Here is a 27,789-nt window from a genome sequence, read left to right as displayed (position 1 = left end):
GGAGAGAAGTAATGAATAAAGTGAAAGAAGGACATCCACCCGTTCGTAGCAATTGCTAGCCACCTGGTTAGCTCAGATGGTAGAGTGGCTGCCCCGGATGCGTATTTAGAACATCCAGTAGGGACAACGCATGGCAACCACAGCGCCACGCTACTGGCTACCGGCTGCGGAGACGCGCCATGGCGTCATTCCTAACAACGTACTCTCATCACCAGCGGTTTCGCGTAGCTTGTGGTTCGTGACCAACGCCGTGGCCAACGTTTTGTCGTGGCTGGCACGCAGATGCGGCTACGTGAAACTGGCGTAACTGTGTGCTGGCTCGGTCGCGAGCCGAGGGTGACACAACTTTCCATCCCATCCATCGAAGCGCCCTCTCCGCCCTGCCGATTGATAGGAATCGGGACCTACGCCGGTGCGACAGTTTACGCTGCGAGGATCGCTCGGCGAAACCCATGCCGACAAGATCCGAACCTGTGAGATGGAGTCTTATTCCACCACTACTACTAATGATACGCAGCGCGATGCCCTCAAGAGGAAACAAACCGCTCTTGCCATGTAACGACATCTGAAACAATCCCTCTCAAAGAGGACATCATCTTTGTGTATCCATAAAGAGGGCAGCAGGTACAGCCCCTTCAGCAATGATGCCAGCTTCAAAAGGCCCACTTGCACATCCTGAATGCTTCGTTCTTAGACTTTGCTGGGTGCAAGCATTCTACTGTCCAAAAGTTATCATTGAGAGCACTGTTCGTTTGGTTGCAATATAGTTCAGAAGTGCTTGCAACAAATTTCTCTTCCTAGTTGGTCTGGAGGCTCACGGTGCTCATGAAGCAACACCATGAGATAAGCAAGGTGACTGGATGCCTCCAAGCCATTGTTCGTTTATCACACTGTTTTTGTTAGTAACAACCATGAGACCTGAGACCAACAAGCTCATGTTAGGCACTCTAATGGTTACTGTGGACTGTGTAAAATGTACTGCGGCGAAGGAGCAGTACATTCGTATTAATATATTATTTGGGGTTTTACGTGCCAAAACCACTTTCTGATTATGAGGCACGCCGTAGTGGAGGACTCCGGAAATTTTGACCACCTGGGGTTCTTTAACGTGCACCTAAATCTAAGCACACGGGTGTTTTCGCATTTCGCCCCCATCGAAATGCGGCCGCCGTGGCCGGGATTGGATCCCGCGACCTCGTGCTCAGCAGCCCAACACCATAGCCACTGAGCAACCACGGCGGGTGCATTCGTATTAAGTGAATAAACAAATGGTTTTTACAACAGTACAGAAATAAACGCGCACCATGCATCAGTCTACCACATGGAAAAGCGTCGCAACAAAAGGTAGATGATTCACACAGGCTGTGTAGCCCGCTTATCAGTCGTAAAGGCTATTATGGGAAATTCAAAATTTCAGACACAGAAATATGTTTATATGTTTACGTTCGTACTCCTTGCGTATTAAGACTGCCTGAACTTCCACAATAGGGAGTAATTTACAACACACAAATGTAAACAACACATATATATGCATTGTTTTCAACTCGGTCGTCATGCAAATGACATATAGCACGGAAAAACGTGAACATGCTGTGTGTTAGCATCGTAAACTTCATACTAGGCAAAGAGCGCACCACAATCCCGCGACAGCCGCTAATGAGACCAAAACGGGAGCACATATCTGTGAACGTGCAAATGGAGACCCCTAAGCCACTCTGCTTCTCCACTACCCCCCGCTACACGGCTGCACCTCTCGTTTCAAGCACAGCACACCTAACACACGTTAAGCGCTGAACAGTGCATGGGCGGTCGACGCAGTCGCATTTACATGACTTGTAGCAAGCAGCACATCCCTCGATGTCCGTTAAGCAAAGTCGTACACGGCGACGCCACATCACGTATCGCAGAACTTCGCTGCCGAGGTGCTAGGCCAGTTCTACATTTCAATGGTCAAGGAAGGAAGCACGGGTCGCACAACGCAGATTCTGTACTGCCAGAGCTCACCGAGGCGAAAGTTGCACTGCCGCACCACCACTACTCACGGCTTTCCGCCAAGTAACACAGAACCTACCACCAACACACAAGCAACGCAAGCATGATCACATAAGCAACGTTGAACAACGCGCGGTCCGCGCGAGCCGGAGAACGATCACGCCGAGAACGAACACGGCACGGCGTCGCTCGGCGCCAGCGTCGCGCCTTCTCAAAAATCCCTAAACGATACTGTACCTACGCACCTAGGATCAGGTCACCTGAGGGATTATTTGTTCGACAATTAGACGCACGCAAGCCTGCGACGTCTGGAATACGGTAGTATAGTCAGGTCTAGTCAACGGGAGAGCACCTGGAAGGAGAGTTATCGCTTGGCGCCCTTGTTAGGACTGACATCACGGCGCCCCGCAGGCTCGTAAGCCAATAGCGTGGTGCTGTGGTTGCAATGCGTTGTACTTTCTGGATATTCCAAATACGCGCCCCGGATAGGCGGTGGTCCCGGGTTCGAGTCCCAGACCAGGACGAATTTTTCTTCAACTCTGAGGTTTTTCTTTCGAGGAACCCATATGGGTTTCCTTTGTAGCAATTGCTACCAACGGGTGGATGTCCTTCTTTAGCTTTATTCATTACTTCTCTCCACCTTGCCGGTTTCCGCAGAACTACTACGTCAAACTCTTCCCTTTGCTTCGTGTTGTTGACAAATTCGACTTCGCCCTGCCATCTGCTAGCCGCCTGGTCAGCTCACATGGTAGAGCGGCTGCCCCGGAAAGGCGGTGGTCCCGGGCTCGAGTCCCGACCAGGACGAATTTTTCTTCAACTCTGAGGTTTTTCTTTCGAGGAACCCGTACAGGTTTCCTTTGCAGCAATTGCCACGAAAGGGTGGATGCCCTTCTTTCCCTTTATTCATTACTTCTCTCCACCTTGCGGGTTTCCGAAGAACTACTACGTCAAGGACATAGTCTCCATCAGGTACAGATGGGCAGGCTAAGACAGGGAGGCAGGTCGCTGCAAGAGATGGCAGGCGTATAAAATCCGCGGAAGAAAGCTGAGTTGGAGCTTCAGCAGGAAGGTTAACGGGAATAGGTAGGGGTAGGTCAAGTTGTACAACACCGCCGAACAGTCAATCATAGCAGAATGGGCGGCCAGAAAGTCGAGTCCTAGGATTACATTGTAAGGGCAACGTCCGAGCACACTAAACAAAACCGACGTGTGGCGACCGGCGACACTGACACGAGCAGTACACATTCCAAGCACAGCCGGAGTTCCACCGCCGGCGACCTGGAGCAGTCGAGTCGGAGTAAGTAGTTTCTTCTGGCGCGTTCGATGCTCCGCACTCATGATGGTAATTAGGCTCCAGTGTCGATGAGTGCTGTAACGGGCAAACCATCTGCGTCCAGAAGGTGCCGATTAGCAGGCAGGGTCAGCAGAGTAATTTCAGGCCGGGGGTCTAGAGCAGCGTCACCTCCAGGAGCGGCCCCAGTTAGTTTCCCGTCCGAGAGCGGCGATGGTTAGCTGGGGATGGAGAGCGACGCAGCTGGGGCAAACGGGAGCGGCGACTATGTCGTGATGGCAAGCGGCTGGTCGCGGTGGCTCGAGCGTTGTCAGGTGCGTCTTCAATCTCGGTGGAGAGTGATGGCGCGCGAGGATTCAGTGGGGCGCGGCGGTAGGCGGGAAAGCTTGGTCGAGAGGTTACCTGCGAGAAGTCGTGCTTGCGTACAGAATCTTGGATGTGCGGTTTTCTGTGCAGTATCTCGCCAATATTACTAGGAAAAAACTGGATAAGAACCTTATTAACACTATGCTCCCTGTACCGAATTGCCGTATGTCAAACCATGGAGGCCGAGGAGATGTCCTCAAAAAGGTTAAAATAATGCCAGTACACCCTTCGGTAAAAACATTTTTCTTTAAACGACACACTAACACATTATCAGTTAAAACATGCATGTATGCCAGGGGTATTTTTGTCCCGTGGTCCATTAACTGCTTCTTGTGCAAGAAACCTGAAACGATAGAGCATGCGTTTCTAGATTGCTGGGACCCCGTATTTTTCTGGGATGTGCTGCAAAGCATTTTAAAGAAAGGGTTACCTTTAGATCCGCATGGAATAAGATTCTTACCGGTAGAAATGGAGGCTTTTCCGTATGACGCTAGAATGCTCCTGGGCCTCCACAGTTTGGAGAAAGCTAGAACGCAGTTCAACGATGGTGATATCAATGCGCGACCTACAGGTGATCACTTCAATGAATTTGTAGTACAGTTCAGGGATGTCCATCGGGCACTCCCTGAACAAACAACATGGATTGACATGCTAAATAAGCTTGCAGCATTGAAAAAGTTTTAATATGTCGTGCCAGGAAATTCCTTGTTGATATGTTTGCTTTTTTGTGTATTGTTTGTGTATGTCAAAGCCGGCAATAAAGAAAAAAAATGTGGGCTCGCCAGGAAATTCGATAGTGGAGAGAGATGTGGCCCACACGTCCACAGGAAAAGCAAATGGGTCTATCGTGATGTGTGCGCCATTCAGCCGGGTTGCGTTAGTTCGGATATGGGCCGTATTGGCTCCGGTGAACAGGGGAAGGGGCAGCAGACGAAGCAAAGTCAGCACGGCTGGTGGAGCAGACAGACGGAAAACCCACATTGGGAAGTTCTTGGTGAACTACCGTCTGAATGAGGGATACAAGTGGCCCAGAATCGTCAAAGCACTGCGTCACTGGCGTGGCAGGAGACGCTAGTTCGAGTTCTCACCCAACGATACGCACGAGGTTCTCGCAGGAGGTAGGCTCACGCGGTGGACAAACGTCTTCCAACGTAGATGAAGCTGCGGTATTAGGTAGATGCGTAAACTGTTGAACTATGCGGCGACTCTTCGCGTCCTGGAAGCGGCGACATTTGTTAATGATCTCACTGACCGTTGTTACGTTCCTGTAAACAAGCAGCTTAAACGCGTCGTCCGCGATGAGTTTAAAACGTGGCTCACCTTTTCTGCCTCTGCCATATTGTTATCCACTTTGCGGCAAAGAGCGATGTTGTCCTGGATAAACGCCTCGTAAGATTCAGTGGACGTCTGTACACGGGTTCCAAAGTCCTTCTTCGCAGCACGTTAGCGGCCGATGGGCTTGCCAAACAAATCTCTAAGCTTCTGTTTGCACTGGTCCCAACTCGTAATCTATTCTTCGTGTGTATCGAACCAGGGGCGCGATCGGAGATATTTCGTTCGATACGCGTTTTGTTCAGTTGCTGCAACGTCACAAAGTTGCAGTATCCAAAATTTGTGACAGCGGGGTGGAGACAGCAGCCACTCAGGAATCGGTGACCCCCCCGGAAGTTTACTTCCGTCGTTTGTAGTCTGCTTGCAGACATTATACTACAAAAGGAAATGTTTCTCGTCTTCCAAAATGACTGAAATCTTTATCTGAAAAAAATGTACTTTTTCTTCTCACGCCCAAACACGTTTTCAAATAGTAGTACGTGTGGCTACTGCAATTTACAACTATTAGTTTCTTTGCGTCGTCCCTAGGTGGTGTCGAGCACAGCGAGAAGAAAAAAGAAAACAAAACGACGGGAAGAGTGGCGCACTTTTCAAGAAGCAGCGACAACATTCCAGTGGCTCGCTGGCACCGATAATGGGGTCCATTTCTCTCTACAACCAACGAATTCTTTGTTTCGAGAAACAAAAACGACGCCGGAATTCACTTTCTGCCATTTCTTCAAATGCGTTTCGCACCACCACCCACTCTCCTCTTTCCTCTAGAAACGCCACCGCAACAACCTAAGTTCCCAACGGAAGCGCCATTTTCTCGAATTAAACTATGCATTGGATTCAAACGTGCCATGCCGCAGCCACCTGTTAGTTCCAATCCAATCCACCAGACGCGCCATGCGAAGCCGTATGATTGCACCAAACTTCCCAGCTCCTGTCGGGTTCGGCGCCTAGCAGACGAAATGCTCGGTGGGAGGATGATTGACAGAAGCGTGTCGTCATTTTGACGTCACTAATAACGTGGCCGCGCCCCGCGGCTGGCGACGTCGGCGCCGAGTAGGCCAATCGCGAGTGCCGGTAACCGAACGAATGCGCTGAACAACAATCTCCGATCGCACCCCAGACCCGTGCTGTTTTCTTGAGGTAGAATATTATATTGGCCAGCATAAGCGTGTTTCCGCCCATTGTGTGCGCTGACCCGTTCGTAATTCCGCAACAAGGCATCGAGGTCAACGTTGCCGATGCCGGAAAACATGCCAGGGTCGCGAGGCTGGGCCAGGATGACCGTCGGTGGCGACGAGGAGGCCGTGATTGAACTCTCTCCTTCGGATGACATGGCGGCCAGATTACGTCCGCTGCGGAGTTCTGTCTAGCGCATGTGATTACCCTGCACGTCCACTAATGATGTTACGGGAATTAAGAAGCGTGCGTCTATATACAGATTGCTTTTAATGTCTGGGCCATCAAGCGTAGAGCAGCGAAACTGCTAAACTCTTCGTCGTCTTCCAGGCCGCCATCATCGTCCTCTTCTTCCCACATAACCGACTGTGATAGTATATATATATATATATATATATATATATATATATATATATATATATATATATATATATATTATAATACCGAGACCGATCAAGTTGTCCAGCGCTGTTTATTCCACCAAAGGGAACGCCCGCAGCTCACGCGCGAAGAAGTCGAAGAAGAGGGAAGATGATGATGGCTATATACAAATGAAAACGACGAAGTACGTTAACAGTGCTTACACTAACTTCCCCCCGTCATGGAAGCGGCCAGCCTGGCCGCAGATTAGAGATTATCTAAACGGGGAGTGAACGGCTTCATCCGCGACACATGAACAATTTCGGCATTCCGGCGGCGCCGGTCAGTGACGGAGTGTACTGGGCGGACGAGATAGTTCACTGCAGATGTTTGCTGCACAACGGTGTATGGACCAATGTAGCGTGGAAGGAACTTCTCACACAGGCCTGGGGTGCGGACTGGAGCCCAAAGCAGGACTTGGTCTCCTGGGTGAAAACGTAGGTCACGGCGTTTGTTGTCGCAGTAACGCTTGCGCTCCGCTTGGGTAGCTTCTGTGCTTTGCCGGGCGATTTGACGGCAATGTGCAACTGGGGCAGCGAAATCTTCTGGAAGCGACGCGTTAGGCGAAGAAGGTGCGAAAAATAGTTCTCTGTCGAATATGGTGGAAGGAGATCGTCCATACACAAGGAAGAAAGGACTGTAGCCGGTAGTCCGTTGTATAGCAGTATTATATGCGAATGTCACAAAAGGAAGAATTTTATCCCAGTCAGTGTGGTCAGGACGGATGTACATGGAAATCATGTCAGACAGCGTACGATGGAAGCGCTCAGTAAGGCCATTGGTTTGCGGATGATAAGTAGAAGTAGATTTGTGGACGGTATTAGTAGCTCGAAGAACTTCCTCGAGAACTTGTGAAATGAACGCCTTGCCACGGTCACTGAGAAGAACGCGAGGAGCCCCGTGGCGCAAGACGATGGCGCGCAAGAAAAAGTCGGCGACCTCAGAAGCGGTGCCGGATCGCAGAGGGGCAGTCTCGGCATATCTTGTTAAATGGTCGACCGAAGTGACAATCCAACGGTGACCGGAGGGTGTCAACGGCAAGGGACCATATAAATCAATGCCAACAAATTCAAAAGGTGCGTCCGGGCAAGGGAGAGGTTGTAGTAAACCGGCAGGAGGGGATGTCGAGCGTTTGCGGTGCTGACATGACGCACAAGAGGCAATGTATTTGGCCACCGTTGTGGATAGGCCAGGCCAGAAGCAGCGGGTCTTTATGCGGTCGTAAGTCTTGTGGAAGCCTAAGTGGCCAGCCGATACATCGTCGTGAAGTGCTTCTAATACCCGCAAGCGAAGGCAGCGAGGTAGAACTGGGACCCACCGGTGACCTGTTGGGTGGTAAACGGAGCGGTGCAGCACGCCACCTTGAAGGCGGAATTGTCGAAGTTGGCGTCGCAAGCGGCTGTTGGGTGGTTCGGTGAACCCACTAAGGCGATCCATGAGAGCTCGACAGTAGGAGTCGGCCCGCTGAAGCGAGACGAAATCAGAGCGTGATGAAAGCAGAACTTGGTCCAGGGGCGTTATCGAGAGTTGGTGGGAGGCAAGCGTAGCATCGGAATGACGTGGTGGGGAAGACGATGGCGCGTTACCGCGAGAGAGTGAGAGTGGGCAGTGAGACAATGCATCTGCATCATGATGGCGTTTTCCAGATTTGTATGTTATAGTGAAGTCATATTCCTGCAAGCGCAGTATCCAGCGTCCTAAGCGTCCTGACATGTTTTTCATTGATGACAGCCAACACAGAGCATGATGGTCGGTGACGACGGTGAAGTGGCGGCCGTAAAGGTATGGGCGAAATTTCTGAATCGACCAAACGATAGCCAGGCACTCTTGCTCTGTAATGGTGTAATTCCGCTCAGCTGGAGAAAGTGTTCGGCTGGCATATGCTATGACTTGCTCTTTAGATTCTGTATTACGTTGCAGAAGTACTGCGCCAATACCTTGTGCGCTTGCATCAGCATGGAGTATGGTGGGGGCACGATTATCGAAGTGGCGAAGCACTGGTCCGGAAGTAAGATGCCGCTTAAGAGCTTGAAAAGCCGACTCGCAGTCGCTAGTCCACGTGAAAGAGGCACCGGTAACCAGTAGCTTGTGTAGAGGAGCTGCCATTGCTGCGAAGTTGCGTATAAATCTACGAAAATATGATGCCAAGCCGAGGAAACTACGTAGATCTTTCTGTTGCTGGGGGCGAGGAAACTGAAGAACGGCACTAATCTTTTCGGGGTCAGGCTGGATGCCAGCTTTTGAGACGACGTGACCCAATACTTTTATTGCTTTGCTTGCAAATTTGCATTTTCTTGTATTGATTTGGAGACCAGCATTCGCAAGGTACTTGAGAACTTCGTCTAATCGATGAAGATGTTGGCTGAAGTCAGACGAAAAGATGACAATATCGTCCAGATAACAGAGGCATGTCTTCCATTTTAGACCACGAAGGACGTTGTCTATCATGCGCTCAAATGTGGCAGGAGCATTACAAAGGCCAAAAGGCATCACGTTGAATTCATAAAGGCCATCCGGTGTAGCGAATGCGGTCTTTTCTTTGTCAGTCTCGTTCATCGGAATTTGTCAATAGCCTGATCGAAGATCAAGGCTGGAGAAATACTCCGCCCCTTGTAGTGTGTCCAAAGCGTCGTCAATTCGAGGTATTGGGTATACGTCCTTGCGTGTGATCTTATTGAGCGCTCGATAATCCACGCAAAAGCGAACTGAGCCATCTTTTTTCTTTACCAAGACCACGGGAGACGCCCTTGGGCTAGATGAAGGTCGTATTATCTTCCGCGCAAGCATGTCAACAACCTGTTGTTCAATGACCTTTCGTTAGGACGGTGATACACGATAGGGGCGTCGTCGTATAATAGCGGAACCATCGGTTTCGATGCGGTGTGTAGCCGCAGGAGTTTGGCTCAACACAGGGGAACAGCTGTAGAAACAGGCTTTGTGTTTTGCCAAGACCACCATTAGGGCTTCGGACTGCGCGGCTGTTAGGTCAGAACCAAGAACGGCTGGAGGAGGGAAAGGATCATCCACACCTGAGGCTGGGGCTGGCGATGAAGAAGGACAAAGCGCGACTAGAGAGATAGGTTGAGTGTCGGCGAGGGTTGCCACAGTCATCCCTTTGGGCAGCATCACAGGATCTGGGGTCGTGTTGCAAGCAGACAGAAGGGCGCGGCCGCGTGAAAACCGGACGAGACAGGTGGCAATGATAATTCCGCGAGAAGTACAGCGGGAAGAAGGGGCGACTAGGGCGTCTCCGTCGGCGATCTGACTGGTTGTTACGGCTACAACGTCTTCGTGACCAGGACGCAGGACGTGGTCGGCAGCGATGGTCAAGTTCACGCATGAAAGTGAAGAGTCCGCAACGGGTTCAAGCTCTGTATCCGTGATGTGGACAACTTCCTCTCTACAGGAAATGACGGCTGAAGCAGAATGCAGGAAGTCCCAACCCAGTATAAGTTCATGGATACACGTTGGAAGGATGATAAACTCGATGTGGTGGCGTATGCCGTCGATGAGAACACGAGCAGTACACTGTCCGTATGGGTGAATGAACGCATTATTAGCACCACGCAAAATAGGTCCAAGATAAGGCGTTTTTACTTTACGGAGCCGGGAACACAGATCACTCCGAAAAACAGAAACGGCGGCACCGGTATCGATGAGAGCTGACGCGGGAACACCTTCGGCAGTCACGGAAAGCATGTTGGCCGGGCGAACAGGAGGAATTTTTGAAGACCGATAAGAAGCAGTTTCCCCTCCAAAAACTGCAACAGTTAGTTTTCCGAGTGCTGGTCGACAAAATGGGAAGTGGGGCGAAGCGGTGATGTAGAGCGCCGGTAAGGGGAAGGAGAACGACGTCTGGCCGAACGGGAACTATGAGGCAGATTGGGAGCAGCTGGTGGAGACGGAGAACGCTGTTGCGGGGACGAGTACGGTCCGGGATAGTAGTCGTCTGATCGGCGAGTGCGGTCTCTTTCGTGCTCAGCATAGCCTCGCCTTTCATCCTGCTGGCGCCGGCGGCAGAAGCGTGATATATGGCCGCGTATACCGCAGTAAAAACAAACTGGACGAGGTGGACGCCACTGAGGGTACGATGGCGCAGCAAGTGCTCTGGTTCCCATCGAAGCCACATGGTCATAGGAAACGCCAGTAGGCACGGAAGGCACGGTAGGGGTGGGTAGCGAAAGAACATCCGCGTAGGTAGGTGTGGAGCGCGCTACCGGAGCAAGATGCGTCGTGGGTGTAGTCATCGCTGTCAACTCCTGCTTTACGACCTCGCGCAAGTCGAAGGCGGGGGTTGGGGTGCAGGCAGCAGGTGGACGCCTGAGGTCTTGTAGTTGAAGCTCTTCGCGGATGATGGTGCGGATAAGAGCACGTAGATCTGGAGAATGGGGAACCGGAGGATCGCTGCTGTCATGTGGAAGACGAATAGACTGCAGCTCGTCGAGGCGTTGACACGTTGAAGTGATGTCTTGGACAGAAGCCGGATTTTGCACGATTAAGGCGTTGAACGCGACAGGCCCAATCCCTTTTAAGATGTGGCGAACGCGTTCGGCTTCCGTCATGCTAGGATTCGCACGGCGGCACAGAGCCAAGACATCTCTATGTATGAGGTGTAAGACTCTTGGGGAAGTTGGCGCCGCGTTCCCAGCTTCTGTTTGGCGACTTCTGCACGGCCAGACGAGGAAGCGAAGATTTGGCGCAGCTTTGAGGTAAACGTGGACCAATCCGCGATGTCGGATTCGTGGTTGAAATACCACGTCTTTGCAACACCGGTCAAGTAAGGCGACGTGCCTCAATTTCTGGGTGTCGTTCCACTTGTTGCAAGAACTCACGCGGTCGTAGTGGTCGATCCAATCGTCTACGTCATCACCGCGGAGTCCCGCGAAGACAGGGGGATCGCGCTGAGGGCTCGTCACAGTCCAAGCGGGCGCCGCAGGTGGGGTCTTCTGTGTAGTAGGGTTAGAGGCGCCGGAAGGGCCGGGGTTGGAAGTGTCCATTGTTGTAGAGGTAGCTGGGTGCAGGCGGCGACCGGAACGGAGCTCCAGGGAGGACGGAAACGCGAGAGGACGTCGGGATCTTGCCGCACCTCCACCACTTTATAATACCGAGACCGATCAAGTTGTTCAGCGCTGTTTATTCCACCAAAGGGAACGCCCGCAGCTCACGCGCGAAGAAGTCGAAGAAGAGGGAAGATGATGATGGCTATATCCAAATGAAAACGACGAAGTACGTTAATAGTGCTTACAATATATATATATATATATATATATATATATATATATATATATATATATATATATATATATACAGTCCAGCCCACATATCAGGAACTTGATCGTCACGTGGGATTTGTTCGTTGTATCCAAAGTTCGTACTAAGTGGACCACCTATTATACGGGAAAAAAGAGCAAGCGAGACGAAAGTTCACTTTATTTTTGAAAAAAATCCGTGATGCATGTCTGCTTCTTCAAAGCTGATCGCATCACTGCCGTTTCTAATTTTTCCAGCGCGGTAATATGTTCATCGCCAAGGCCTCTGCTGCACACGAGTTCCTTAAGCGACGCGATGTAACCGATCGCGGTTGAAGCGTTCACAGCAACCGGTGGTAGAGCAGCATCCTCGTGCTCGTCGGTCTCTGGGCAGTCAGGAAGGGCTCACACTTCACGCACAATAGCTCCATCAGTGCATGGCTCCGCAATGTCGGCGTCGTCATCAGCACAAACGAAATCGTCCCAGGCAACGTCAGGTCCGGCCAGCTGCGTGTCAACGACGTGTTGCCACAAGTCCTCGTGCGACCGGTCTTCCGGTGGGTGATCTATGGCGTCCTCGGTGCCTGGGCCCATAAAACCCGCCTTGCGGAAGCAATTTTCTATGCACTCCGTGGTGAGTTCCATCCACGCCGCTTTCAACATATCGACGGCGGCAAGCAAGCTGATGCGAACTGGCATGGCAGCATCAATCGCGATCAGCAAGCGTTGGATGACGCGCCGCCGGTAGCACACCTTGAACGCATGAATGATGCCCATATCCAGCGACCGAGCCGCTGGATATGGGCAACTGTAGTTGACCGCCGGCTCGGTCAACTACAGGGGCCCGACAGCTTCGCGTTCGCTCTAACCGGGTGTTCAGGCCACAACAGTTCGTTCTATGTGAGACACTGTGCCATTGCCCCAATATACATTTTGACGGTAGCACCGCCCTCGTTCGTACTAAGCGAGCGTTCGTTATATCTGCGGCTGTTATAAGTTGGCTGGACTGTATATATATATATATATATATATATATATTCGTTTTCGCGCTTTTCCGTTTCTACTGCTGTTGATCACCATCATGCATCCGCAATTACTAAATTGGCGGCAAACGGTACGTCAATAGGCTTCACGCGGGTTTGTACACATAATGTCTAACTGATAGCAGGCAGAAGGTTTCGCTGTAGCTTAAAAGAGGTGTCGTATAAGCTCTTTACAACCATAGAACAAGGTCTCTTCCAAGGTCGCATATATTACGCGCGGCTAATAGCTGTTGTTTGCTTGGCGGCCCTGTCTCGCTACTGAGGATTTGCCTTTGAGCGAAAGTCTCTGTCAATGCACCCTTCTTACATCCGACGCCTTAGCCTTGCGCGGCGCATCAGTACGAGTTCCGTCTCGTTCGGAAAGGCTTATTCGATGCCTGAGAAAGGAAGCCGAGTCCGTGAACTGTTAGGTGTACTTCACTCCAGACGCGACTAGTGAATTCCCGGTCAATGCTGGTAGCTTTTATCAGTTTCTTATGTTCTTCTTTACCACATTACGTTTAAGTACTGTTCAATTCCGCCGGAAATATACCTTGTATCTAGCCGCGTTCATGGCCGTTTGCGTACAGGAGACTTCGCAAAAACGATGTTAGAAACATTGAGAAATACTTTGCCATGCCACCTGCACTGTTCATCAAAACCTGTACACCACGGATAATACAAGCATGTTTTCAGGCATTTGAGATATACTAAGTGGACCTCAGCAGTCATGGAGGCATTACGGTATCAGAGTGTAGATGAGCCGTATGTAAAGATACTGAAAGATATCTATAGCGGCTCCACAGCCACCGTAGTCCTCCATAAAGAAAGCAACAAAATCCCTATAAAGAAAGGCGTCCGGCAGGGAGATACGATCTCTCCAATGCTAGTCACATCATGTATAGAGGAGGTATTCAGAGAACTGGATTGGGAAGAATATGGGATAAGAGTTAATTGAAAATACCTTAGTAACTTGCGATTCGCTGATGATATTGCCTTGCTTACTAACTCAGGCGACCAATTGCCTTGCATAAGGAAGGAAGGAAAAAGTGGAGAAGGAAAGGTAGGGAGGTTAACCAGTATGGCTTAACCGGTTTGCTACCCTACACATGGGAGAGGGATGGGGAAGATTAAAGATGGGGAAGGGGGAGAGGGAGAGAGAGCACATATCACAGCACACACACATCGTCCGTTGGAGTCCATCATTCTGGCATGGTACGCGACGTTACTCTCACAGCCGCTTGTCCAATCCCGTCTCTTTCAAAAACCGAAGTAGTCCCTTTGTCGCCTTCACCTGCGATATCTTCTGTCGGCGGCATGTGAAAATCGTGTCGAGCGACAATGGTCTACTGTCAAGGCGCGCTAGAACAGATGCCAGGGACTGTCGCTGAACGTTATAGTCAGGACAGTCGCACAGAACATGTTCCAGCGTCTCCTCGCAAAGACAGGCGTTACAGAGATCGTTGTCGGCCATTCCAGTGCGGAAGGAGTAAGATTTGGTGAAAGCCACCCCCAGCCATAAGCGATAAAGCAGGGTCGCCTCTCTTCGACGCAGTCCAGATGGCATATAGAGATGCATCAAAGAGGGCAGGTGGTATTGACGGTTGCTCTGAGTGGTCTGGCTGTTTGGTGTGCACCATAGAGATAGCGTGATCTCATGTGCAAGCACTCGAAGTCTGCTAGCTGCGTCGGATCGTGAAAGCGGTATGGCCTCTTCTTGTGCGTCTTCAAGAGCTGCCCGAGCGGCATTATCGGCGTCTTCATTTCCAGTGACGCCGCAGTGACTTGGCAGCCACTGAAACGTCACATGGTGTCCTTTCTCCTGTGATGTATGGAGTAGGCATCTAATATCGAATACGAGCTGCTCGAATGGCCCGCGATGCAGAGCTGATAGTACAGATTGTAGGGCTGCCTTTGAATCGCTGAAGATTGACCATTGCCGAGGTGGCTCCCGATTGACGACACGAAGTGCAGCGCGAAGAGCAGCTAGTTCAGCAGATGTCGATGTTGTTGGGTGGTCAGTCCTAAAGCTGATGGTAATAGCTTTTGCTGGGACAACCACAGCACCGGACGAACACTGGATGCTTGTGGAACCATCGGTATAAATGTGTTCCCTGTCCGCGTACCTCTCGTGCAGAAGAAGCAGAGACAGTTGTTTGAGCACAGGCGACGACAGTTCAGACTTTTTTCCGATTCCTGGTACACTGAGATGGACTGTAGGGCTGATAAGACACCAAGGGGGTATCGATGGTTTAGATGCAGCGGTGAAGCCCGATGGCAGTTTGTCGTTGTATTTGATGATAGTTTTAGCGAATGATGATTGGTGCCTGTCCGAAGGTAGTGCTGCAAGGTGGTGATAGGTGGCACGTGCAAAATGTCTGATGTGCGTTCTCAGGGCTTCCACCGTAATGTGAGTTCGCATTGGATGGTCCCGAGCAATCGCAATAGTTGCCTCTGTTGAGGTGCATCTGGGCAAACCAAGGCAGACTCTGAGTGCCTGAGCTTGTGCTGCCTGCAGAACACGAATATTTGTCTTGCAGGTGTTGGTCAGCACAGGTAGACTATATCTTAGAAAACCGAGAAAGAGAGCTCTGTAGAGTTTAAGCATTGCGTCTACTGACATCCCCCACGTCTTTCCTGCCAAGTATTGAAACAACTGGGAAGTCGCTGTCAGGCGCCGTTTCATGTAGGCCACGTGCGGGCTCCAACAGAGGTCTCGGTCAATTATTACGCTAAGGAATCTGTGGGTTCGGACATAGGAAATAGTCCGCCCATTGATGGAGATGATATAAGGCGTCATCGGTTTGCGAGTAAATGCTACTAGTGCGCATTTTTCTGGTGATATGCTGAGACCCTGTTTACACAAGTAGTTCGCTGTCAAAGTGGCCGCTCTTTGAAGTCGCGCACGTATCTGAGGACGTGTGACTGCCGAAGTCCACACACAGATGTCGTCAGCGTATATTGAAATTTTGATGGTAGTTGGCAAGTACTCAGCAAGTCCAACAAGAGCGAGGTTGAATAGCGTCGGGCTGAGAGCACCGCCTTGAGGAACGCCCCTGCTGGTATAGCGTCGCGTAGTTGGGCCATCGTCAGTTAACACAAAGAATGATCTTGCAGATAGGTAGCTTGCAATCCACAAAAAAACTCGACCACCTAGGCCAACCGTCGCAAGGGCGTCGAGAATGGCCTCATGTAATACGTTATCGTATGCCCCTTTCACATCTAGGAATAAAGCTGCAGATAAACGCTTACGGGACTTTTCGTGCTGGACATAGGAAACGAGATCCACTACATTGTCGATAGAAGAGCGGTCACGTCGGAAACCAGCCATGGAAATCGGATAAATCTTGTAGTATTCAAGGTACCATTCCATGTGGCCAAGGATCATCCGTTCCATTATCTTTCCTACACAGCTGGCCAGCGCTATTGGGCGGTAAGAGGTGAGTTCTAATGGGGATTTGCCCTGCTTTAAGAGTGGCACCAGGCGGCTTACTTTCCATTCGTCAGGAACACTTCCCTCCTGCCATGAGGAGTTGTAAAGGCTCAACAACTCTATCCGTGCGGACTCTCCGAGATAGCACAAGGCCCGGTATGATATACCATCCGGACCCGGAGATGATGAGCGCCTGCAGAGAGCTAGAGCCGCTTCGAGCTCCTCCATTGTAAAAGGAAGGTCCATGCGGCCATCACGTGAATTGGGGACGTCAGCTCGGGCTGGAGGATCTGGACAAGTAGCTTGGTCTGCGATCCGCGCACAAAAGTCTTCTGCGACATCGATGTCTTGCCGCCCTTGGAAAAGGGCTAGCGCCTTGAATGGGAAACGCCGTTCCGGAAGGCAACGCAGACCTTGCACCGTTTTCCATATGTGAGACAGTGGCTTGCGGGGTCGAGTTTCTGGCAAAACGTTGCCCAACGTTCCGACGCTAATCTATCCATACGACGCTGAATCTTCTTTTGCATCCTCCTGGCTGCCCTAAGGTCATGAATTGATTTTGTACGCCGATATCGACGTTCCGCCCGGCGACGAAGCGCTCGAAGGCGCTCTAATTCTATGTCGAAGTCATTCCGCGTGGAAGAGGTCGTCATCATGCGAGTGGCGTTTTGCATCGTCATTTTAATCGTTTGCTCTAACCCTGATGGTAGGCCCTCGCGGCAGGCATCTTCCATCTCAGATTTGAAGTTGGCCCATTGAATCGTCCGAATGGTATTCCGTAAGCCTGATCTAGACGACAAGCCTTTGATGTTCAGATAGGTGGGAATGTGGTCACTCCCATGTGTCTCAATGTCTGGAAACCACTTCACACATCTGGCGAGAGAGTTGGAGACGAAAGCAAGGTCGAGGCAGCTGCCGTATGTCACGCCGCGAAGAAAGGTAGGGCTACCATCGTTCAGGAGAGTAAGGCCATAGTTGTGGGCGATGCTTGCTAATCTTCGTCCTCTTGCATTTGTCCGTGTACTTCCCCATGCTGGATGGTGTGCATTGAAATCTCCTATGATGACCCATGGGGCGGGACAAACACTCAAGATATCCGCAAATCTTTTGGTATCGAAATTGCAGGAAGGCGATATATACACGCCTATGAGAGTAAACAAGAGTTTGTTCCTTTTAACTGTGATGCATATATATTGATTGTCGTCGTGGGGAGCAATTGGTTGCAAAACATAGGTGAGTTCACGACGAACAAAAATGACGATTTTGCTGCATGCACCATTTGTTGATGACATGATAAATTCGTATCCTGACAGTCTTATTGATTTCGACAAGTTGGGCTCACAAATGACGATGAGGGGAAACAGATTGGTGTACACAAACTGCCGAAAATCTGAAATTCGTGATTTTAGCCCTCTGGCGTTCCATTGGATGATGGACGCAGCCTTGACTTCTTTCCGGAAGGATGGGGTATGGGTAGCCATCTTTCTAGTTGAGGGATGCAAGCACTGGGCCTAAGGCGTCCAGCACTTTAAGTGCGTTTTGAGCACAGGGTGTCCCGATGTCCACTAAAATTGCTCGAATGGCCTCCATGAGAGAACGTAGCACCGAGATGACTTGGCGGTCTGTTTTAGGTGAATCGTCCATAGCCGGAGAAGGATCAGGTGGGACCCCGACCTTCTGAGGTTCCTTCGCAAGGGAGCGGCTTGGTAGCGTAGGCCATTCCTCTAAAGATAGAGTCTTTTCTGCTTCCTTCGTGGAAGTGGTGGGCCTTGTCGCGGAGTGACTAACTGGCACCGCAGTGGAGTGGGTACTGTCACTTCGCGCATGCGCCTTCTTCGAAGACGTACGATGGCGCCTACGTCGTCGCCGACGCCGGACTACTTCGGCTGCCTCCCTGTGGGCAGAATTGTCTCTGGCCATTTGCTTAAGAACCGCGCGCTCCCTCTTGATGCGGGGACAGTCCTTCGAGGAGGCCGTGTGAGGGCCGCTACAGTTGACGCACTTGAGGACCGTGGCACCGCAGGTCTGTTCTGCATGAGGTTCAGCGCAACGGGGACACAGTAGCGAGTTGGGACACACGCCTTTGACGTGGCCTAGCCTGCAACACTGATGGCATTGAAGCGGCTTCTGGATGAATGGTCGAACCGGATGACGGAAATGTCCGACTTTAACGTGGGATGGGATACAATCCCCCTTGAATATTACTTTTACGCAGCGCGTATTCCCAAGACGGCGCACTTGCGTAATGATGGTGCCTTCGTATGCCGGCTTGATGAGGCTAGGTAAGTCATCATTGGGAATGGCAATGTCAATGTCGTAAATCACACCGGCTATGGATGTGTCGTCGATCGGGATAAAGGGGCGCATTTTGATTCCGTCTAGCTCTGTGATTTCTTGGAGTTTTCCAAGCGCACTCGCGTTGTACACGTCTATGGCGAGTATATTCTTGCGTGGATTTATTCTTATGTCTTTAATTTGATCCGGCACCGCACACTCCAGAAAAATGGATAGGGCTTGCCTGTTCAGCAATCGTAGGTTGCTTGACGGTTCTGTCGGCATAAAGATGATGACGTGTGGCCAGCGCGCAGGCCTTGTCTTCACAGTCGTTGTGCTCGCAGGAGTTGACGGCGCTGTGTTGGCGATTTTTCTCCTCGCCCTCTTACTCCGGACGGGTATGAAGCCGTCGTCGGATGAGTCGTCTTCCGACATAGAGTACAGCTCCGTGTCTTCGGTGTCACTGGGGGAGCCAACTCGCTTCCTTGCGGTTGACGGCCGTGATGACTTCTGGCCAGGCGGGTCTCTGGCATGCTCCGCGTCCATGGCCGCAAGACGGGGAGGCGAGGCACCTCGAAAGGCGAAGATTTCACCCAAAAATTCACAGAGCACAGAAACAAGCGTTCTGCCAAGAAGACACTTCGTCGTCTTGCCTTGCATGCTCACTGACCTGGAGAAGCAAAGCAGAAGGGTGGGACTAAAAATTAATCTGCAGAAAACTAAAGTGTTATTTACCAGTCTCGGAAGCGAACAGCAGGTTACGATAGGTAGTGAGGCAGTGGAAGTGGTAAGGGAATATATCTACTTAGGGCAAGTAGCGACCGCGGATCCAGGTCATGAGAAAGAAATAATCAGAAGAGTAAGAATGGGCTGGGGTTCGTATGGCATGCATTCTCAGATAATGAACAGCATGTTGCCATTATCCATCAAGAGAGAAGTGTATAGCAGCTGTGTCTTACCAGTACTCACGTACGGGGCAGAAACCTGGAGGCTGACGAAAAGGCTTCTACTTAAATTGAGGACGACGCAACGAGCAATGGAAAGAATAATGATGGGTGTAACGTTAAGGGATAAGAAAAGAGCATATTGAGTGAGAGAACAAACGCGAGTCAATGACATCTTAATTGAAATCAAGAAAAAAAAATGGGCATGGGCAGGACATGTAATGAGGAGGGAACATAACCGATGGTGAATAAGAGTTATGGGCTGAATTCCAAAGGAAGGGAAGCGTAGCAGGGGGCGGCAGAAAGTTAGCTGGGTGGATGAGATTGAGAAGCTTGCAGGGACGACATGGCCACAGTTAGCACATGAACGGGGTAGTTAGAGAAGCATGGGAAAGGCCTTTGCCCTGCAGTGGGCGTAACCAGGCTGATGATGATGATGAAGTGGACTTAAACTTACTCTACCGACATTCCTCACACTGAGTTTCTAGTGGCAGCTCCCCCGAACAAAAATAAAAATTGCAGTGCTAAAGGAAGAGAAAGCGGGCTGAGAAGGCTTGCGGAAATAGGCAAAAAATAAGAAAAAAAAAGAACGTGACGGTAACAGCTGCAAAGTTCAAATACAGATTTTTATCATGAAAAAAGAAAAAGTCGTTGTTTCCGTCCAGTTGTTTCTTCTACATTTGCACTTATATTCGTTTTCGCGGGTTTCCTGTAGATCACGAGCATGTATCCGCAACTGATAAATTGCACGTATTGGAAATTCGGCGGCAAACATGACGTGTATAGGTTTCCCGAGCGAATTGCACAAACAATGCCTAACTGATCGTAGGCAGAAGCTTACGCTGTAGCGTAAAGGAGGCCTCATTATGCGAAGAAGGGGTAAGACCTGCAGACACGGACGCAAGAGAAGTAGACAACACGAACACCGACTATCCACTAAAGGAACAACTGAGGCGAGAAAAGAAAGAAGACACAAAACCCTTCTGCGCTTGTTCTGGAATGGTTCCAGCACGTGTCAATCAGGTGCACATACTGGTCTACGTGAGAGGTAACTGTTAAGGCATTTAATCTCTTCCTGACGTAAAGTAATCGAAGGCTGACTCACGCACGCCCTTCCACCATTATCGATATGTCTTGCCTCGACCATAAAACGCGTATCTTCCTTCCTATGCCTTTACAATATCGTGCATTCATCTAACTTAAGCGTGCAGTTGCAATCTTGGCAATGTAAGGAAAGATTCAAAGGCGATCCACCGGTCAACAACCTTTTATATTCTATAGCCTCTGATTGATACGCCGCCCCGTTTGCCGTGCATAGAAATGGCCACAGCTAAAGGGAGCTTTATATACCACACCCATAAGACAGTCAGTAAAGCTGTTGTTCTTGATATGCTTCACTGGATATATATCTGTTCTTTTTTTGCCTTTCACCTGCTTCTTTTCCTCGGCATGGCAGCGCATATCTTGCTTCGCTCATTGGGAGCAGTGCAACTTTTTAAGCCTGTGCGATACTGAGTGAATGTAAGGAATAGCCACTACCCTTTTCTTGATATTACTGCCTTCTGTAATAAATTCCGTCCCGCTCGAAATCCACTTGTTTAGGCGTCCAGCGACAGTGCCAACTGTTACGCTAGGATTCTTTGCTTCTGCTAGGTGCCAGATCTGTGCATTAAAACTGGCGCTCATTTTCTGCATGTACAATCTGGTGCAAGAAGTCTTAAGGCACAACAAGGCAATTCCGCTTTTTACTACTTAGGAATGCTTGGATTGAAAGTTTAACAATGGCTTCGAAGATCTAAGGAAGTACTGCCAACACAGGTCACTCTTCAAAGACCAAGGCAATGTCTAGAAACTATATTACGCGTCTCCGAGGAAATTAATTGGTGAACCTTTATCCTCCTCCATTCAGTTTACATTGCTCACTTACTGAGGTGGCAGCGCATTCAAATTCGTCCCAAAAGCAGAAAATCAGGTAATCATCAACGTAACGAAATATTGTTACGTGAAGGATGAGTCAGTAAGACCAGCAACTATTTACAGATTATATTTACAACAGTGGTTGCAGCGCTGACCGGTTAGATTCACAGCGTTAGTCCAGTTCCTTCTTCCTCCTCTTTTCTCGAGTGATGGCGCCCACGCGCCTCGTTCAAACAATCAAATACCACACGCCTGTAGCATAATCCCCCGGCGGCAGAAGCGACGTCCCGGAGCGTCTATATATCATCACTGGGAGCTTGACACTGCTTCAGTCATGCAACGTGCACCATGTCACTGGACTGGGAAGCAGATGGGGCGTCAGGGGCGATCTCGTAGGTGATGAGAGTCACAGCACGAAGCACTCAGTATGGACCTGTGTATCGAGACAGCGTTTTTCTGACAGGCCGACCTGTCGCGACGGATACCATAGAAGCACCAAAGAACCAGGCGGCAAGTATACGTCTCGGTGTCGCTGGTCGTACAAGCGCTTTTGACTCTCTTGGGATCTCAGAAAGTGGTCACGGGCAATTTCCTTTGCGTGGACACAGCGGGCGATGGCGTCAAGTGCATATACACTGAACGATGCCGCGTGAACAGGGAGGGTTGTGTCGAGGCGCAAAACTGGTTCTCGGCCGAACAGAAGGAAAAGTGGGGAATAACCGGCTGTGTCGCGGCGCGAGGAATTAAAACGCTAGAATGAGGTCCCAGTCAGTGTTGTCTAAAGAGACATATTTGGCGAGCGTGTCTATGAGAGCGATTGAGACGCTCTGTGAGGTCATTTATTTGCGGATGGTATGACTTCGATAGCTTGTGCCTCGTGGCACAGAACTGCAGGATGTCCGCGATAACATTTTATAGGAATGTCCGGCCACAGACTGTGAGAAGTGGTCGCGGAGCTCTATGTAATAAAATCACTTCGCGTAGAAAAAAATCGGCGACATCTGTGACGCAATTTGTAGGAGGCGCTCGGGTGATGGCGTGGCGCGTGGCATAATCCGTGGTAACAGTGATACGCCTCTTCCAAGAGGTACAAAGAGGAAAAGGGCCAAGTAATCCAAACCAGCTCGAAAGAATGGTTCCGTCGAGTGGTTGAAGGTGCCCAGCAGGGAGCGTCGATGGTGTCGTGCGCCGCCTGCATTTCTGACACGCAACTACGTATCTTCGAACTAAGTGATCAAGCCCTGGCCAAATGAAGGATCGGCTGATCCGGTCGTAGGTACGCGACACACCCAGGTGAGCGACAGTGGGCAGGTAGTGAAGTTCGTGGAGACCTGCCGAGCGAAGGTGTTTAGGGATCAGAAGGAGTAATGCAGGGCCATCGGGGTGAACGTTGTGGCAGTAGATTACGCCATCTTGAAGTGTGAATAGGCGAAGGTAACTGCCAGCAAGTGACGATTCCAGGCGGTCAATGATAATACGCAAGGACGGGTCATGGCACTGTTCGTCGGCGACATGGAGCAGTGTAAAAACAGAGAGAATACAGGCGTCAGTGTCAGTATCAGGCGAAGAGGTCGCGTCTTGACTGGGTAACGAGAGAGGCAACCTGCGTCCTCGTGTTGGCATCCCGACTTGTAAGTCACTGTGTAGGGATATTCTTGTAGTCGGAGGGCCCAACGACCGAGCCGGCCAGTAGGATCCTTGAGCGACGAAAGCCAACGGAGCGCATGTTGGTCTGTGATTACTGAGAAGGGCTTACCGTATAAATATGGGCGGAACTTTGAAACAGCCCATACGAGAGCAAGCCACTCGTGCTTGGTAATCGAATAGTTAAGATCTGCAGTTGTCAGGAGCCGGCTAGCGTAGGCTTTAACGCGGACGTGTCCGTGTTGGTGTTGCGATAAGATGGCGCCAATCCTATAACCACTGGCTTCGGTTCGGATTTATGTAGGTGCAGACGAGTCAAAATGGGCCAAGTCTGGTGGATTTGTGAAAATCGTGATCAGGCGTGAGAATGCGGCAGCCTGAGGGGAACCTCACGTAAAAGGTACATCTTTCTTCAGAAGTTCAGTGAGTGGTCGAGCGATTGCTGCGAAATCTTTCACGATCCGTCGGAAATAAGGACAGAGCCCCACAAAATTCCGGACGTGTTTGACAGACTGAGGCACAGGAAAATCCGTTACTGCTCGAACCTTCTCTGAGTCGGGTTGTACTCCGGAAGCATCGACGAGATGTCCTAGCACTGTAATCTGTCGGCAGCCAATGTGGCACTTTGATGAGTTCAGTTGTAGCCCAGCTTTGCAGAAGACGTGAATGATATCTGCGACGCGCTCAAGGTGCGCCTCAAATGTAGGAGAGAACACAAGAACGTCGTCGAGGTAACAAAGTCAAGTTGACCATTTGTAACCGTGGAGAAGAGAGTCGATCATCCAATCGAACGTCGCGGGGCCATTGCGTAAACCTAACGGCATAACCTTGAATTGATAGAGGCCATCTGAAGTGAGGAAAGCGGTCTTGTCTTGGTCTCTGTCTTCGACGGAAATCTGCCAATAACCAGATCGTTGCTTGATGGACGAAAAGTATTTGGCACCTAAAGATGATCAAGGGCGTCATCGATTCGTGGGAAAGGATAAACGTCCTTTTTAGCAATTCTGTTTAGGTGGCGGTAATCAACGCAGAAACGCCACGTGCCATCTTTCTTTTGACGAGCATGACCACCGACGCCCAAGGAGTCGACGAGGACTCAACAATGCCTCTGGCGACCTTCTTGTTTACTTCCTGCTGAATAACTTGGCCCTCTGCCCTGGAAACGCGATACGATCGGCGGTGAATGGGACGCTTACCATGTGACGTCTAACCAAGTGGTCGATTGTCAGTGTCAAATATGTCGCGGTAGGAATGCAAAAGTCGACATAGGGTGGTAGCTTGGCCAGGTGTGAGGTCCGGAGTGACCATGGGAAATAATGGGCCGTCGATGTTCGAGGCATCCTGCGGGTAATCAGGAGGATCTAGAGACGCATCGGCTGCAAAAAAAGTGACGTGGTCATCAATCACTGACGAGAGCCTGGCCACCGCTATGCCTTCAGGTAACACTTGCTTCGTCAAGCCAAAATTGATAACAGGGAGACACATCCGATTAGCGGCAAGGGTTACGACGGAGTGTGGCTCAGAGATGTCACGCGCCAGGTGGACATCACCAATATGTGCGACGACATAGTCGCCATCAGGCACGGTTGCTGTTGAGGCCAATTGGACGAAGATTAGGACTTTTGGAGGTAAGCGAACAAACGCTGTCGATCTGAGGGTGTTCGGTTGTTCGGAGCGAATGTCTGAAAGAAGAGGAAGCTCGAGGCAAAGCATACTGATGGAACAGTGAATGAAGGCAGAATGCGTCATGAGAAAGTGGAGCCGGAAGAGTAGGTCATGAGGGCAACTTGTCAGCACGGTGAACAGGAGTGGAACTTTGTGGCCAGCAATTTTTGTGCGAACAGTGCACATACTGTGTACAACAGTGCACTTTTTGGGGGCGACGACATAGGTTAGCGCTCATTATGGAGACTTGGACTCCAATAACGATTATTGCCGTCAACGGAACACCATCTACGTGTACTTCAATTAGGTTCGTGTTTACTTCAATTAGGGTCGTGTTGGTGAGGAGCGTCAACGGAGGAGCATCAACGGAGCGTCAACGGAGAGCTGCATGGCCTAATTTTCCACCCGTCGATTTGGCGAGAAAAAGCGGCGAGGCTCTGGTGTCGGGGAGCGACGGCGTTGAGGCGACGGCGATGGCACGGAGGACCAGCGGTCAGGGGCATTAGTAGTAGAGTACAGACGATGAGGTGAATAACGGCGGGCGTCGGCGTATGGGCGAGGCGCAGGAAATGAGCTCCAGTACGGTGGCATCTAGGTGGTGCCGCAGTGTCGGGGCACATAACCAACTAGGCGGCAGTGGAAGCAGATCGGTTTGTCGTCTGGGGTGCACCATTGAGTAAGATTGCGTGGTCTGGGAGCGAAATAGTGGTCAATAGACGCTGTGGACATGGGAATGGGTGCCGAATCAGGTCGGGAGACAGAGCAGGTGGTACAAATGCCAATGTTTGCAATTTCTTGCCGCACAACTATCTGAATAACGGAAATAGTCGGGGCCGCTTGGTCAAAGGTACCGTAAGGGCTCGTGCCTGAAGGGGGGCTAGACTCGCCGCTTCAATCTCGCAGTCAGCGATACGTCTGACGTTCTCTTGAAATGGTCCTGTGGCGGTGAGAGCGCAGCAAGAGGACGTGGCAGAGGGGTGTTTGTTTGCCGGGAAAACTGTTGGACGACGCGGCGGCTTTTGGCTACCTCGAAGCGGCGGCATTTTTGACGAGGGCGTCAACGGTAGAAACGTCGTTATAGACGAGCAAATTGAAAGCGTCATCCGCAATGCCTTTAAGATATGGTCTACCTTGTCAACCTCGGTCATGTGTTTGTCGAGTTTCTGCCAAAGCACGAGCACTTCCTGTATGTAGGAGTCATACCCCGAACCTCAACCACAATATTAAGCGAAGGGCGAGTCATTAAGACGAGCAACTATTTACACGTTATATTTGCAACAGCGGTCGCAGCGCTGGCCGGTTAGATTCACAGTGCGAGCACAGTTCGTTCTTGCTTCTCTTTTCTCGAGTGATAGCGCCCACGCGCCTCGTTCAAACAATCAAATACAACAGGCGTGTAGCAATGTCTTACTAACACAATCTCCCAAGGCTTTCTCTAAGCAGCTGTCAATCTTGCTCAGGTAAATATTACCAAGAATAGAGCAACCTTGAAACCGATACAAATTCCTGATTACTGCGGAAACACGCCATGTCTCCACCCAACCAGCGTCGACGTTAAGTACATTGAAATGAAAAGCACCCATGGAACACCGCATCATCATCATCATCAGCAGCAGCAGCAGCAGCGGTAGCAGCAGCCTGTTTTATGTCCACCGCAGGACGAAGCCCTCTCTCTCCCTGCAATCACCAAATACCCCTGTTCTTCGCCAACCGAGTCCAACTTGCGCCCGCTAATTTTCTTATTTCCTTGCCCCACATTGTCTTCTACCGTCCTCGACTGCGTTTTCCTTCTCTGGGTACCCATTCTGTAACCCTAATGGTCCAATGGTTTTCTAACCGGCGCAATACATGACCTGCTAAGCTCTATTTTTTTCTCCTAATGTTAATTATAATATCGTCTATATTCGTTTTTTCTCTGATCCAAGCCGCTCTCTTTCTGTATCTTAAAGTTATGCCTAGCAAGCTTCGTTCATTTGCTCTTTGCGCGGCCCCTAACTCGTTCTCAATCTTCTTTGGCAGTCTCCAAGTCTGTCGCCCATGTTTCACCAATGGTAGAGTGCACTGATTGTACAGCTTCCTTTTTCTATGGTAATGGTAAGCTTCCAGCCAGGAGCTGTCAATGTCTGCCGTATGCGATCCAAGCCATTTTTATTCTTCTATGAACTCCCTTCTCATGATCAGGGTTCCTTGTGCTTAACTGAGCTAGGAAAACGTACTCCTTCACAGACTCTTTAGGCTGACTCGCGATTCTGAACTCTTGTTCCTTTGCCCGGCTATTCATCATTATCTTTGTCTTCTGCATATTATTCTTCAACCCCACTCTTATACTCTCTCTGTTAAGGTCCTCAATCATTTCTTGTAGTTCGTCTGCATTGTTGCTGAATAGAAGAATGTTATTGGCAAACCGAAGTTTGCTGAGATATTCGCGTCAATCCTAACTCCTAATCCTTCCCAGTTTAATAACTTGAATACTTCTTCCAGCACGCAGTGAATAGCATTGGAGAGATTGTGTCTCCCTGTCGGACCCCTTTCTTTATAGGTATATTCCTGCTTTTCTCGGGTACAATTAGTGCAGCTGTGGAACCTCCGTAGATATTTTCCAAGATATTTACGTAAGCATTCTGTACTCTTTCATTACATAATGCCACTATGACTACTTGTATCTCTACTGAATCAAATGCATTTTCGTAATCTTTGAAAGTGATATATAGACGCTTACTATATTCTGCCGATTTCTCGATAACCTGACCAAGGACATGGATGTGCTCTATTGTGGAGTATCCGTTCCTGAAGCCAACCTGTTCCCTTGGTTGACAAAAGTCCAAAGTTGCACTTATTCTATTGGAGATCATTTCGGTAAATATTGTTATGGAAGCATAATAGAAGAGAGAGGTGTGGTGTTCTTCCAGGCAGGCAGGAACCAGGCGGTTGCAGGGACAGTACGCAAAGGGAATTGCTTTATTCCATTGACAAGGTGACTCGCGAGCACCAGCACCGCTGGGCCGCCGACTGTGATAAGCTGGGAGGAAGTGCGCCGGCTACGCTCGGCGCCGCGGTATATAAGCTCTTA

The 27,789-nt window shown here is 50.2% G+C and overlaps 1 protein-coding gene and 1 pseudogene across 3 annotated transcripts in view; one reads left to right on the top strand and one right to left on the bottom strand.

Annotated features, from left to right (window-relative positions):
- The window catches only part of SerT (Serotonin transporter), a 515,765-nt gene that overhangs the window by 266,031 nt on the left and 221,945 nt on the right, over positions 1-27,789 (top strand). The gene's annotated exons all lie outside the window — the stretch shown is intronic.
- Positions 12,001-12,519, bottom strand: LOC139055896 (tigger transposable element-derived protein 6-like; annotated as a pseudogene).

The sequence above is a fragment of the Dermacentor albipictus genome, chromosome 2, assembly GCF_038994185.2.
Source record: "Dermacentor albipictus isolate Rhodes 1998 colony chromosome 2, USDA_Dalb.pri_finalv2, whole genome shotgun sequence".
In the NCBI taxonomy this organism is placed as follows: Eukaryota; Metazoa; Arthropoda; class Arachnida; order Ixodida; family Ixodidae; genus Dermacentor; species Dermacentor albipictus.
The sequence above is the reverse complement of the archived record's forward strand: the minus strand, read 5'-3'. Positions and strand labels throughout refer to the sequence as shown.